The sequence below is a fragment of the Agelaius phoeniceus genome, chromosome 3 (assembly GCF_051311805.1).
Source record: "Agelaius phoeniceus isolate bAgePho1 chromosome 3, bAgePho1.hap1, whole genome shotgun sequence".
NCBI lineage: Eukaryota > Metazoa > Chordata > Aves > Passeriformes > Icteridae > Agelaius > Agelaius phoeniceus.
This window is the reverse complement of record NC_135267.1, coordinates 40,829,501-40,843,494: the sequence shown is the minus strand read 5'-3', so window position 1 is coordinate 40,843,494 and position 13,994 is coordinate 40,829,501. Positions and strand designations below refer to the sequence as shown.

Sequence of the window (13,994 nt, the reverse complement as noted above, 5' to 3'; positions counted from 1 at the left end):
CTACAGGCCATAGCTCCTATTCAAACTTGATTCCATGTAATCTTGTCTTTATTTGAAAATCACCAAGTGACCAGTTACTGGCTCTAAGAGAAAGACCTAAACTTGTATTGCAAGTCTGAGAGGAGACATTATTTGATCTCATAGGTGTTATCAACACTGCTTTGTGTAGATTTCTGATGGTTCATTTATCAACAATTAATTGTTTCTGCCAGCTTATTACTCTCAAACTATTAACACTGCTGGTAATTCCATAGTGTGAGAACCAACCTTCTGCAACTCTGAAGATTCTTTAAAGTTTTGCTGCTCCAAAAAATTAAGCAGTTCTGGAAAAGATTGTTTCCTTAATGCAACTCCAGGAATTACCAGTATCTGTGTCCTCAGCTTCATGTAACTGATTTAAACAATTAGATGTTAGTATCAGGATTGCACTGCCAAGCAGCAGCAAACCATCAAGGGCTGGAGTTTAATCAGGCTTATAGTCCCCTGTGCTGGGGACACAAAGAAATCTGCAAGATTTTTCAAGAATCTAGGTGAAGAAAAGGAATATCCACCCAGATAAAAAAGGTGTATAGAAGTGTACATTAAAAAATAACATGTATGTAATTGCTATTAAATATTAATTATTAAATAATGTTATATAAAAGGAAAAATAAGAAATGGCTAGAAGACAAGTTACATTAAAATGATGAAAATAATTTTTAAAGTCTAGACAAGAATTTAATTTCTTCCTTTGATTTCAATGGCTTCCAATAATTTCTCACAGAAATGGGCTCAGGTCACTGGTGAAGCTGCAGTAGAGTGTGGATTTCTGGATGTTCAACCACTTCACCTATGGATGACCTTGTTCTACAGCCATCACAGGTAAGCTACTTGACCTTTGCTGCCAAGGCTGGACTTGTATATGTCAGATGAAATGAATGAAAATCCAGGTCTACAGGCTAAAAAAAAAATAAAGTTACAGAGGATTTTAAAGTATTAGACAAAATCAGTTTATATTTACTGCAGATGCTATATTTTAGGTTAAAAAAGTCCATAGGATTAAGATCGGAAAAGCTTCCTCACTGATAAAAATATTTTATAGACTATTTATAGAATAGTCTCCAAAATTATATTCATCACTGTGTACACTTCTTTGGAACTTTTGACCTTTTGATCCTAAAAAAATAAGAGGCTAATCTGCAGAGAAAAAATCAAGCACAGGCCAGAAGATACACCAGATAAGGTAGTGTTTGTCTGTTATTTGCATCTGCTGTGACTGAGTGAAACACTGAACACAATCTTCATTTACTTACTTTAGGAGTACCTCTGTCTATTTTAAGGGCTAATTCTGAAGCAAATCTTTCTCATTCTGCACATCTTCTGACTTACACTTATCTAAGCTAGGGACATATTCACACAGCTTGGCACAGATAACCAAATATTATTTAGTTTTTTATTATCATTGTGGCTTCAGTTTCTTCTGTGAAATGGCTTGGACTGTTTTCCTGAAAAATGATCATTTCTCACTTTATCCATTATCCACGCATAGTTCTTGTGTGAGCTCCAGGAAGGACACATTTTTCTTAAAGTTTTCAGAAAGCTCCAGCTGAAGAATCCTGTAACTGGAGTAATTTTTATTACCTTAACACTCTCTTCTTCAAGCTTTATCTCTCCAAAGAAAAGCCTAAGGCCATTCTAACAATCCAGAGGATCCTGACCCTTTAAAAATCACCTCTGATCTTGGAACAGAGCTTCCATGTTTCACATGAATGCAGCCTTCTTTCCCAATCTATTTTGGATTTTTTTTACAATCCCCATGTTAGCCAGGAAGTCTCTGAAGCTCAGCTCCTACCAGAATAGTTTTATACCTTATACCTTTGACAGGAACTGCTGGCATTCGCCTGCAGGAAGCTGACATGTGATTTAGGAGGGGATAAAACATGTACATGTTTGTTACTTGAGTTTTACAGCTCTGCAGGGAATGAAAATCTTTTTCACAAAGGACTTAAAACCTTGGCTTTTTTCCCTCACTAGAAAATTTCAAAATTCTCTGAAGGGAAATGGCTAGATGAAATTAATTTGGGGTCAATTGAAAGGTTTCAGTCTGACCAAACCCAAAATCCTTTTAATTTTGTCTTTCATATTTATTTTTTACATTATAATATACTGAGCAGCATAAAATATGAGATGCTATTCCTAATGCTTTAAAGAAAGTCTTGAACATATGGCCCAAATGTAACTGATACATTGATGTCTAGCTGAGTTTATGGAAACCCTAAAACAACAACTGTGGGAGATGTGAAATGAGCTATTCATCCTGACTTGTGTCCAGGAGTTATACTTAATAACAATGATATTTAAAATAGTTTATCAAGGAACATGACAAACAGAATAGTGAAAAGGGCATGATACAGGAAAGACCAGGTATTGTAGGAGACAGCTTAATTTGGTGCCAAGAACAAACTATATTTGCTAGAACTATATTTTTATAAAGTTATAAATGTTCTTATATCCTTGCATACTTATGTGCTTTCCAAGTGTAGACCCACAAAACCTCCAGCAGCAATGAAGCTCTGCTAAGGGGAAGAAGAGTCTCCGGAGACAAATCTTTGCACCAAAACCTGCACTGGTTTAATGCACAGCCATGTGCATGAGTGGTAAAATATTTTGCTGTATCATTTGACTGAAACCTGTTCCATCAGAGGAGCTTTCCATCCCTTCCAGCACCACCACAATAGCATTATTGCTTCATCAGCTTGAAGGACAGGAAGGTAATCAGGAGCAGTCAACATCAGCAGATCACACACCACCAGCCCAAGTGCTTTTGATGAAGAAATTAGTGTCTGTGCAGATAACATGTAATACACTCTGACTTCTGTAAAACTGTTGACACCATCCCACACAGTGTTTTCATGTGTAGGCTGAGGAAATACCGGCTAGACAAACTGTCTTCAAGATGGGTTGAACACTGGCCAAGGCACCTCATTCTAATTAGTGTCTCAGTATCAATTTGGCAGCCAGAAACAAGCAGAGCAGCCTGGGAGCTGATAGTCAGCCTGGTGGTCTTCAGCATCTTTTTCCATGACCTGGATAACGAGACAGAAGCCACCCTTGTAAAATGCGTAGTAATTAAGCAGAAAAGGCAGGGTTTGTCACACTCTACAACTAGAGTTTGAAGCCAAAGGGACCCTGATGAACTTGAAGATTAATCTCAGAGAAGTCTCACAAAATTCAGCCAGGATAAATGAAAAGGTTTATACGTGGGGCAAGCACAAGTCAGTGAGTAAATTGTCTGAACAGCAGCCTCTTTGAAAAGGACATTTGGCATTTAGGGAATACCAGACCAATGGACACAATGGTGCTCTGATCACAAGCCCAGGGAACTGTATAATAAATCACATTAGGAGGAGCGTGGCCAGAGGAAGGCAAGATGAAGTTGCCCTGCTTTTAAACAGTGATGTGGAGGCAAAGGGGCAATTTAACAGCAGACTACAACTCTTGGAAGGACAGTTGTAAAGGCAATGGGACGAAACTACTCTCAGGAGTAGGAGATGATTTAACAAAGGACAAGAGCAAAGTGCTGCTTGGGAGATTCACCTTGAACATCAGGACTTCTTCAGTAGGATAGTAGTGTAACACTGGAACCCACAACTGGGTGGAAGGCCTGTCCTCAGAGGTTTTCAAGAATCAGCTAGACTTGGCCTCAGCTGTTCATATCTACTGTTGTTGTAGTCCTGTTTTAATCAAGATATTGTAGTAGATGACCTCCAGAGAGGTTCCCTTATTTCCTTGATCCTCTGATTCACTATTTTCTTCCCCTCCCCTTCAACCTATTAGGGAGGTCAAATGAAAGTTAAAAAAAAAATTCCTCTCAGGATATGAAGTCATTTAAAAATGACCTCAGTATATCTTTTAATGTAGGCACAAATCTTTTAAAATGTAATTTGAAAATAACAGGAGGACACAGGTGTGTGAAGTGGATCACCAAGATAATGTGACTTGTTACACCTTTATCACTAAGGACAATACATGGCAGACAATAGATTACACTTGATACTTTATCCTCTATCCTTTACAGCAATGACAATGAGAAATATAAATCCCTTCCTCTCTTCCTTCCTGGAAAGATCTTTACTCATCAGTTCAGTATGCAAAGAATGGGAATCACCATGACTAACTAGGAATGATTTCAGCAAACTGAAGTCCTTCAGGCACTCTGTTTTATGGGAGAAGGTAGCAGAGTACAAGTCTGGCCACAATCTGGAATTTAGGTCCAATATACTGGCTCGATCCCATTTTATGCAGAATTTGCACATTACTACAAACTACATTGTTCTTTTCTTTGATTATAGATGCATTGAAATTCTCTGTTAAGGGGGAAAAAGCCCCAAAGATATGAGAATCTGCTGAGGGGATATCATATAATTTCAACTCACTACTACTGAAACTCCACTGATGGGACAAATGCCACCAGGATATTTACCCTAAATCAGTAACTTCCCAGAAACACAATTTCCCACAGCCTTGGGAGCAGCTCAGCCTTACTTTTTAAGATACATGCAAGATAAAATTAACGTGGTGGGAAACACTACCTACATATGATTTCCCAAGTAGACAGATAATAAACAATGCAGTGAAACAGGAACCACCAGAGAAGTTTGCTCAAACAGAGAATTGGAAGTTGTTAACACAGAGATTCTGAAAATGGGCAGTTCTGGCCTCTGGAGAGACTTTTTACAGTCTGTGTGGCCCTTGGAATATTTTCATCCAAGAGGAGTTCCCTTGGATGAGACCCTTGGAAAATATTTCCCTTTGATCTCTGGTGTATTACTCCTCTTTTGCAGCCAGCCAAAGTTTAAAACTAACTTGACTCCCCTTTGACTGATACCAGTTTTGCAGTCAGATGCAGAATTAGTATAGCAGGGATCAGAAAGACCCCAAGAAGCACTGCAAATAATCAAAACACGGCTCATGTTGGGCAGTGGAAAAATGAAAATTTTGGATATGTCCGGAAGAGACTTGTCTCATCAGCACCAGATGCTTAGACAGACATGGGCTATGGAGAGAATCACAAATGAGCGTAGAACTCACAGTTGCACAGAAGACAATGCAACCAGATCAACCCATACCACCTGGGAATCTGGGCTCTGAAGACTGAAGTCATAACAATGGAACTAAAAATAAGTTCCCACAAACTGGCCCACTCGTCAGCACTGTATCTTGCCTTAGTGAAGCTGGAGATCTGCTACTAATACAGGCTTCTCTGCCCTAAATCATTTATTTTGGCAGCTCATAAAATATGGAAACTCTAACACTCAATATTCCCTCCTCTCTCATGATTACTGTTCAGGGACAGACTCTTTATATCAAACAGAAACTTAAAGATTGTGGCACGTTATCAAAACCATAATGAAATCTTGTGCAAGCACAGTAATCAGAGAGGGCTATTTGTCAAGACATACTGTAGAGAAAAACAAAATCCCACAGTAGAAACAGGAGTGCTTGCTCAGCCGAGAGATACTGTGAAAATGAAGTGAAGCTCTTTTTTTCCTCCTCCTTAATCAAAACTCAGTATGAAAACAAAAACCTTACCAAATAACTTTTGCTGATAAAAAAAAATGTTGGCTGGAAAGGAGTAGTGCATAATTTATACAGAAATAACATTAAAAGGGGGATTGTTCACATAGATATTTCTGAGTGTGTGATCAAAAATTTTGGCCCTGGGGGGAGCTCATGTTACTGCCACTACTGGGTTGAGGCTGGATTTTACTCTCTCTGTGAGACAGTCAAAACCTGGGAAGTTGCTCAGGGAATGGAGGTGTGGGCAGATCTGATATTACTTAGGAAGTTCCTGGTGAGGGCATGCCTGTGTTTTGACCCCACCTGCTGCGGGAGGTTACCCATTCTATCCACAAAATATCTGTAGAGGTTTAAACTTGACTCACTGCTTAATGAAGAGAAGCTCTGGAGGGGGAGTTACGTGCTCTGGGATCTCCTTCTGGCTGTGCTATTGATTTGCGAGCCAGAGGCCTACTCAGTAAATCAGGGATAACATTATTAAGTTACTTAAATGGACTGTTGGGATGTTAATTACCCAGCACATTTGCAGTCAGTCTGCCCTTCTGAAAATTAAGCCATTTGGCTGTCTAAATGATGCTTAACTCTGAGTGCAAAGATCAAACACTTCAGCTTAAATGTCCCCATTCTCAGCTCCACAGGCTTTCATAGTACCATCATATTTTCAAATACCATCCCACTTCTAGAAGAGGAGGGCATGGTTAGGTCAGGATTATGTTTCAACCAGAGATCTGCAGAGAAGATCTTAAAAGAAACAGTGCTATCTAGTGTTATTGTTTGCACAGTTGCACAAACACTGAATTACTGACTGTGTATGTAAATCCTGTTGAGTACAGGGCAGAAAAAGTGTGTGGTTACAGGAGTATAACAGAATACTTTATTTTTGATCATCAGTACAATCCATTATTGTGGCAGAGCAATACAAGGTTAGTACCTGTCAGCAAGACAGCTGGAGACCTCTTTTTCACTGACAAATGTTGAGTGCAGCTGTGCTTGGGCTGTAAACAGGAGCCATGGCTTTAACATCATTCTGATTTTTCCACTCCTGATAATTGCTGCTTCTACTTCCTCAGGGCTGGTGCCCAGGTGGAATCCTGAACTCTATTCAAACAGAGAACAAATTAGCTCCAAGAGCTGCTTGGCCTTGCAGTCACCTAAATTCATTAATTCATCTGTATCAGTTGAAAGAATTACAAGTCCTTAATTTTAGTTACACTTAGACCCTCAAAAGTTACTTCATTGGTGGACAACAACAGACAGAGCTGGGTTTTTCATGTTCTTCACAGTAACACCCAATTTTTGGGGCAGCCCACACTCCAGTGAGGGAGTGGACATGATTATTTCCTAGGATAACATGATGGTCTCATGGTGAGGGCACTTGCCAGAGCTGCAGTTCCATCATCTATAAGATAAATAATTCGTGACTGCCTGACTCCTATTTCTTGGATTTCAGGGTGATATGGAAAAGGTGACAACTGGAACTAGACCCTCCCAATTCCAAGAGGTGTGCATTGTAGGAAGAAAGCAATCACACCTAGAATGAAGTACTCAGTATTTTCTATTTGTCCTGCCCCACGATACTCTTTTAGTTTTGCCAAATTTAACTATGTGAACAAAGGTAATCTGAAATATTAACATGAAAAGAGAAAATGTAAGACTCAAATCAAAATAATGTAGGACATCAGGTATCAGACAGAATCCACATTTTTAATTCAGAGCACTATGAACAGCAAATCCATTGATAGTAAAGGTCTTCACCTTCATTTTTCTATCTAAAAAAGTAAAGATTACAGGTAGCAAAAAGGAGTATAAGAAAAAGATAAGTAGACAAAAACTTCTTGACTTCCCTACAGAACCTTCAAATTGAGACAGCTAGAAACATCCTCCTGACTCATTGTCCTAAATCCGTATCTGTTCTCTTTTCCTTGATAAATCTTTTATTTGTTTTACTTTTCTCCACACTATACTCTATGACCAGTGGTGCTCTTTTTTCATATCAGCTCCTGATTTTACCTTGTACAGTTGTACAAACCTTCACAGCTTATTTCATCTCTTGCTTTGTCTCCATCTGTCACTCTGGATGTCTTACCAAAGAGCAGCACTGCTTTAAGCCAAAATTCCAAAGGCAGTTTATCTACAATGACAAACTAGAGGCAAAGCTGAAAGGTAAATAGATCTTTACTGTTTTTTGGGTTTGGGTTTTCTTAAAGCATATGATTCACATATGTTATGTTTCTCAAAGCTATAGGACTTGTTAAAATGCTTTCTCCATATATCCCAGGGATGCACCTAGGAGGACTTTGAGGTAAGTTGTGAAGTCTTCCTGCCTGACACCTATACCAACCCCTACTGAAGCAGGTGCAGATTCAGCATGCAACTATAATGAGTGTTGTTGATTTGGAGCTGAACTGAACTGTTCAGCTGGCTTGAATCACCCAGAGGCACCTGTGAGACTTGTTTGGCCTGCTGTAGGTATCCACAGCATTAGTGTCAGCATCTGAGTCGACCTTCTGCACTGTTTTTAGAATCACTGGGGAGATAGAATCTCCCTTTGGAGACTCTGTCTTTATGAACTGAATGCAAAGGAAGCCAGTGCAGTTCTATATCAAATTTTCCAGGCTCAGATAGCAGTTCCTGGACATGGATATGAATGTATCTGGCATCGAATGGTTACACAGCTGGACCTCCATTTACAAACCTTTTGATCAGAGCAGTTTCCTGATGGCAAGCTAGAAAACATCCAAGCATTTCCTTCACCATGGTACTACCAGTGCATTTTGAATGTCCAGCAAAGCATAGACATGGCTCTGGCAGCAGCTGTGCTGGCACCTCTTCTGTGAGGTGAATGGACATTATGTCACCACTTTATTAACAATATGTGATTTGTAAAAGTTTCTTAGTACTTAGGTATTGAAACTGCAATTAAATTTCCATACTATTGAGTAATTCTCACAGAAGCCATTTTAAAAGATGTACATATTTATTTCTGCAAATAATTAAATTATTTCCTCCAGCAGTGCCCAATGAAATGTTATATATAAATCTGGAAATATTATTTCCTTTAAAATTTTCCATCATAGTGTTTTACTGATCTCTTTCTTGTCATTGCACCACTATGAAACATCTCTGTTTTTCCTTCAGCTCACCATCAGTTCCCATTTGAAAAGTCTGTAAATTCTGTGCTCCTCTAAAATCTATAGATAATTGATTCCAGGAGTATGTGTCCACAGCAAACTGTGTAGCTGCAGTTCCACTTCATTTAACAATATACAGTTCTTTGTTAGGTAGAGATCAAAGAATATAATTTTATTAAGTTTTATTTGCCAGATTGGAAAAGAATGGGCTTGTTTTATTCAAATAAAAAAAAAAAAAAAAGGCAGGCCAAACGTTTTTCTAATAGAAGATAAAGTGCAAAATGAGGTAAAACAAAACTAAAAGCAATTTATATATATCTTGAAGTAATTTTCAACCAACAACAGCCTTAATACATACTGCATTCAAAATATTTTTATCATTACCATAGAACAGTGTCATCACCAAACAATAGTAAGGGAGAAAAAGTCTTCGGAAATGCAGAACTAAGCAAGTATTTGCTACAATGCGTAACTCAGGAAAAAAAAGAGTTGGATGGAAAATAAAAAACAAGGTTACATTTAATTCTGTGTTACACTTCCATGCCTCTGACCATGCATTTGAACAACTTTGAGCCAAAGTGACTTTGTGTCTATCAGAACTACCAATTAACATGTGTCAGTGTTTGCAGGATCAGGTCTTGCCTATGTAGAGGGTGCCTAAAGTCTGAGAGCAGGGAAATCCCTGGTGGCTCAAGCACGATGCAGGACATCACTTCTGCAAACACACAGTCCTTGTACATGTGTGTGAGGGTGATACCTCTGTGTCACTGGCTTCAGAACACTCTGAACCATCCTAAAGGGTGGTTTGTCTGGCTGAAATGTCCCCTTTGTTGGTTTTTTTGGTTTTTGGTTTGGTTTTTTTTTCAATTAAGAGAAAACATTTCCACAGTTGTTTAAAGGTCTTTACTGAAAATGTTTGAAAAGCAGTTGAGATAAAGAATAGATTAAATAGAAAAATCAAAACAGGATGTCCTGGAATGTAGCTGCCAATAGCAGCTTTGTTTTGGAATGGAGAAGTTCTCATCTTTTCTTTGGTACTTTATTGCTTCTGCTTTAAGTTTTGGGAGGCCTGGATATTTGTTTCTGCTTGAAAGCTTGGTAAAGATAAAAAGCAGAGTCCAGCCTTCCTTCACTGTAAATTAAGTGGTTTTGGAATGTGCAATCATCTAAAAAATTTGACACCGATGTGTACCGTGGAACAGCTTAAATTATTTTGGATATTGACTCAAATAAAGTTTATTTATCTAGTTTATGATTCTGTGTGATAAAACAGCATAATCCCTGATACTAGTTTGTTTTATAAAGTCAGTTTTTTAGCTGTAGTTTCTTTAATATGAGGTTCATGTTCAGTGTGTGTCAAGTTAAAAAATTGGGCTAATTCTTGTACAATGGGGCATTATAATTAGTGCAGATAACAGCTGCTTGCCAAAGAGTTTTAAAATAAACAAACAACAAAACAGTAAACAAATAAATAAATCCTGACAAAGTGCAAGTGGTTGGACAACAAATTGTTTTTTGCAATTTTGTGTTGAAAATTCTAAGCAGTATGAAGAAAGTACACACTTTGAACTGATCATTTTTACATTTTTCATTTCTTTGTATTGAAATGACTTCTTAAGCTATTTCTCAAATAGTCTAAAATTCAAGATCTGAATTATTATTCAATTTTATCCAACTAAAGTGTTCAAAATAGTAAGTATTTAATATTATCAAAGTAAATATTAAAGAATCATTATTTAATTTTTCTTTTAATAAAAGAAACATTCAATTTTCAGATTGAAAAATATCCAAGAAGAGGAATTTCCTTACATTCTTTTCATAGACCTCTAACATCTTCAAAAAACTCAAAGTGAATATCAAACCAAGGCCAATAAATTGTTTTACAAAATTTGCTGTGAAAACAAAAAAATGATGTTAACTTTGTCATAAGTTTGTCTGTCACTGTGCCAGGATGAAAACTGTTTCATTCCATGCCCAGCAAAAATAGTTGTTTTTTTTTAATCCCCAGCATCATCCAAAAAAGACAGTTTTTATTTTCTTTTGTTTAATTTTTTTATTTCAGACTTATTTTTGTTAAGCAGAATGTTAAGATACTAGATTTTGGAGCATGTTTAGCATCTCTATCTAATGTTAGCATTTTCCATATACCTTGCTTTAATTTTTCTCAATAAAATTGGAAAAACAACAGAATTATTTTGCCAAAACTGGAGATAAACACATTTAATTAAATTAACTAAGTCTGAGTATTTTTAATTAATGTGAGTAATCATATTTGACATGTTCTATTGCAATATTGTTTGTGTCTCTCTCAGGCTAATTTTCACAGTATCTTTGGGGTTTTTTTGAGCAAAACAAATTGGGAAATAGAAGTCTATATTAATTCCTCCTCATTTTAGAAATATAACATGGAGTACTTATGGTATGTGTGCTTTAGGATCACGGTTTCCCTGAGTTCTGTCTATAGTAAAAGAAGATAGACGGGAGCTGCCAGAGGAAGGCTGAGCCCATAGAAGGCCTATACCAAAGTGGCATATAAAACAGAAGTGTTTCTGGAAGGGAATATAGAAGAAAAAAAGAACAAGGAAGAGGAAAAAAAAGAAAAAAGAAAAAAAAGAAAAAAGAAAAAAGAAAAAAGGAAAAAAAAAAGAAAAAAGAAAAAAGAAAAAAGAAAAAAGGAAAAAGAAAAAAGAAACACCCCAAAAACTGACATTGTTTTGTGATATATATCTTTGGTTCAGTTTGGTCATTGTGTCCTCATCTCTAAGAGATTATAACAATCTAGTTAGAGAGAGACAAGGAAGATAAAAATAGGCGATGAAGTGGAAATACTTCCACCAAAGAAACATGAAATTTGTCTTCGAGTGTTCAGCCTGAGGAAGATCTTGCAGCAATATGTACTATTATGTACCTCTAAGAAGTTGAACTTGGAGATGGTCACTGTTTCTCATTTTTTCAAGAGTGAATTTTACCAACTGAGATAAACCCATAGCATACTTGAAAAAAAAGTGGGGGTATGTAACAGTAAGAAATAAAATGTCAGAACTCATTGCAATGTGATGCAGGAGCAGGATTGAGGAGATCAGGCATACTCATGGCATAGAAATAATTCAAAGCCTGCTCTCAGATATGGGGCTCTGGACTGTGGGCATGTTTGGTCTGACTTACTCTTACCCTCCTTGATTTGTTTTTCTGAATAGTTTAATAGTTTTTCGTGGCCCACGAGTGAAGGGCATAGGAAGCTTTAACTCTGGCTCTGTAATATTCAGTAATGTTTCTAAAGGTGATGAAGTCTTAAAGCACTGCCTTGCCTCACTTAGAAAATCTGTGGTGCAGCAGGGCAACTCACTCCAAGTCTATAGCTAGCAACCAAAGACATCCATCATGTCTAAACAACTTTTTTTTTTAACTTACACAGCTTTTTCCTGGAGTTCAAACAATTATTCACAGCCTAGGAAGAGGGCATCTGCAGTCACTTGGAGGGTTTGGTCTCCTGCATGGCCATATGAGACACTTCAGTCAACTTGTGGGCACAAACATAATCTCAGAATTTCATGTGTATATATCTATGTTATCATATTCTTTCACTGTGAAAGCAGTAACTACTGTATGTGGTAAAATGATATATTGTTGTCCGCAAAATGTCTTTGGCAACAGGATGTTCACTAGCCTTGGAATTTTGCCTTGTATAAATATTTTTAATCTACTCCATGTAGGCATATTTTGGCTGCAAAATAAAGGCTTTTGGAGATTAATATATCCAAGCTCAGTTCTGCTTATATATACTACATACATCAAGGTTTTATTGAACTCTGCATCTAGAAACTTTGCAAAGCAGCTGTTTTGTTGGGTTTTGTTTCTTTTTTTCTTTTTTTTTCTGCCCTCTTTACTCAAAGGGGGATTATGACTATATCCTATTTTTATATTCTACAAATGTAGTAATTTAATATACAGATATATTTTCATTCTTCAGATGTAACCTATATAAAGCATGTTCAAATTTATGGTCATTGCTTTTCCTGTAAAGAATATTATTGGCCTCTTTTCAAATGTCCACATTTTCCCAAGGACTGTCCAAATAGCTATTTATCAATGAATAAAGACTATAACAATTATCTGACAGTATCAAGTACCTTTCAACTGAGTACCTCAGTGCTCTTTTCAACTGTTTATTCATCCTCACCACACCCTAGGGAGTTATCTTTCACCAGTCTGTTTTATTGGCACAGCGACTGGTCTCAAGGAAGCTGCAGGCCTGGTTTCAAGTCTGAGTCCATCAGTCAAAGGCAGAAACACAGCCCAAAGCTTCTACCCCATCACTGCTCAGTGGAGCAGTAGGTTCTCTTGCTGGTAAAACTTCTGCAAGAAGAAATGTAAAGGAAGGCTAAGATGGTTGTTCTGCCCAGCTGCACTTTGCCATTTCTTTGTCAAGAGAAATTGATACATATATGTAAGTATACACCTACATCCCATATAACCATTTAACCAAGTTCTGTGGGTTATCTTCCTGCTGCACTGCAAGTGATGCTGGCTTTCTGAGATTTTCAGCCTTATGCTGAAGAAGATGACAGGTAAAGAGTGGGTCCCCCCACAACCCATCCCTTGCTGTCTCAGCACAGGCAGTCCAAAGGAGGGGCTCACTACAAGAAAACAAAACTGCTGCTGGTGGAGAAGTAAAACAATTTAACAGAGAGAGGGGTATTTCCACAATTCAAATGTCAACAGTTCTACTGAGAATGCAGGAATAGCTTTCATATGAACAATCGCCATTCACATCTTTGTCCAATTTCTGCCTCAATCTGGATGTGATAAGATGCCTGCAAATGCCAGTTCAAAATATAATTTAACAGCTGCCCAAAGTGCCACAAGTTTAAGTCAAACCTCATTTGAGCAAAAAATATGTTTCCCACTTCTTACAGAGCTGGAAGTTGTTGCTTGCACTGGTGGTGTGTGCTTTTCTTCATGTAGCACTGTATACATTTCAAGTGTAATACAAGTAATATTAATTGAAAGAGACTGTTGGATCTTTTATTTATACTTGCTACCACACGATTTTTTTCAGAACTTTTCTGGGACAATTAGTCTTGTTCTCCTGTAAGCTTATATCTCATTATAGAGGACCAGACTGTCCTCAATATTATAGGCATACATACAACTTCTTTAATTGGAAATGAAAGGCTGACACTGCCACCATCCTCTGCCCCTTCCAGCCTGGCTCCATGGCCTTTGTGATGTGTGGGTGTGAGAATGCAGGGCTGGGAGATGGACCCTCTTCCCTCCCACTCTCCTGCCCTAGAATTCAGCAGA

The 13,994-nt window shown here is 37.6% G+C and overlaps 1 long non-coding RNA gene across 1 annotated transcript; it reads left to right on the top strand.

The window, feature by feature from the left end:
- Window positions 1–769: 769 nt before the first annotated feature.
- Window positions 770–11,188, top strand: LOC143693703 (uncharacterized). Its single transcript, XR_013181640.1, has 3 exons — window positions 770–861; window positions 7,799–7,861; window positions 11,125–11,188. It is a non-coding gene; the product is annotated as an uncharacterized LOC143693703 (long non-coding RNA).
- The last annotated feature ends 2,806 nt before the right edge of the window (window positions 11,189–13,994 follow it).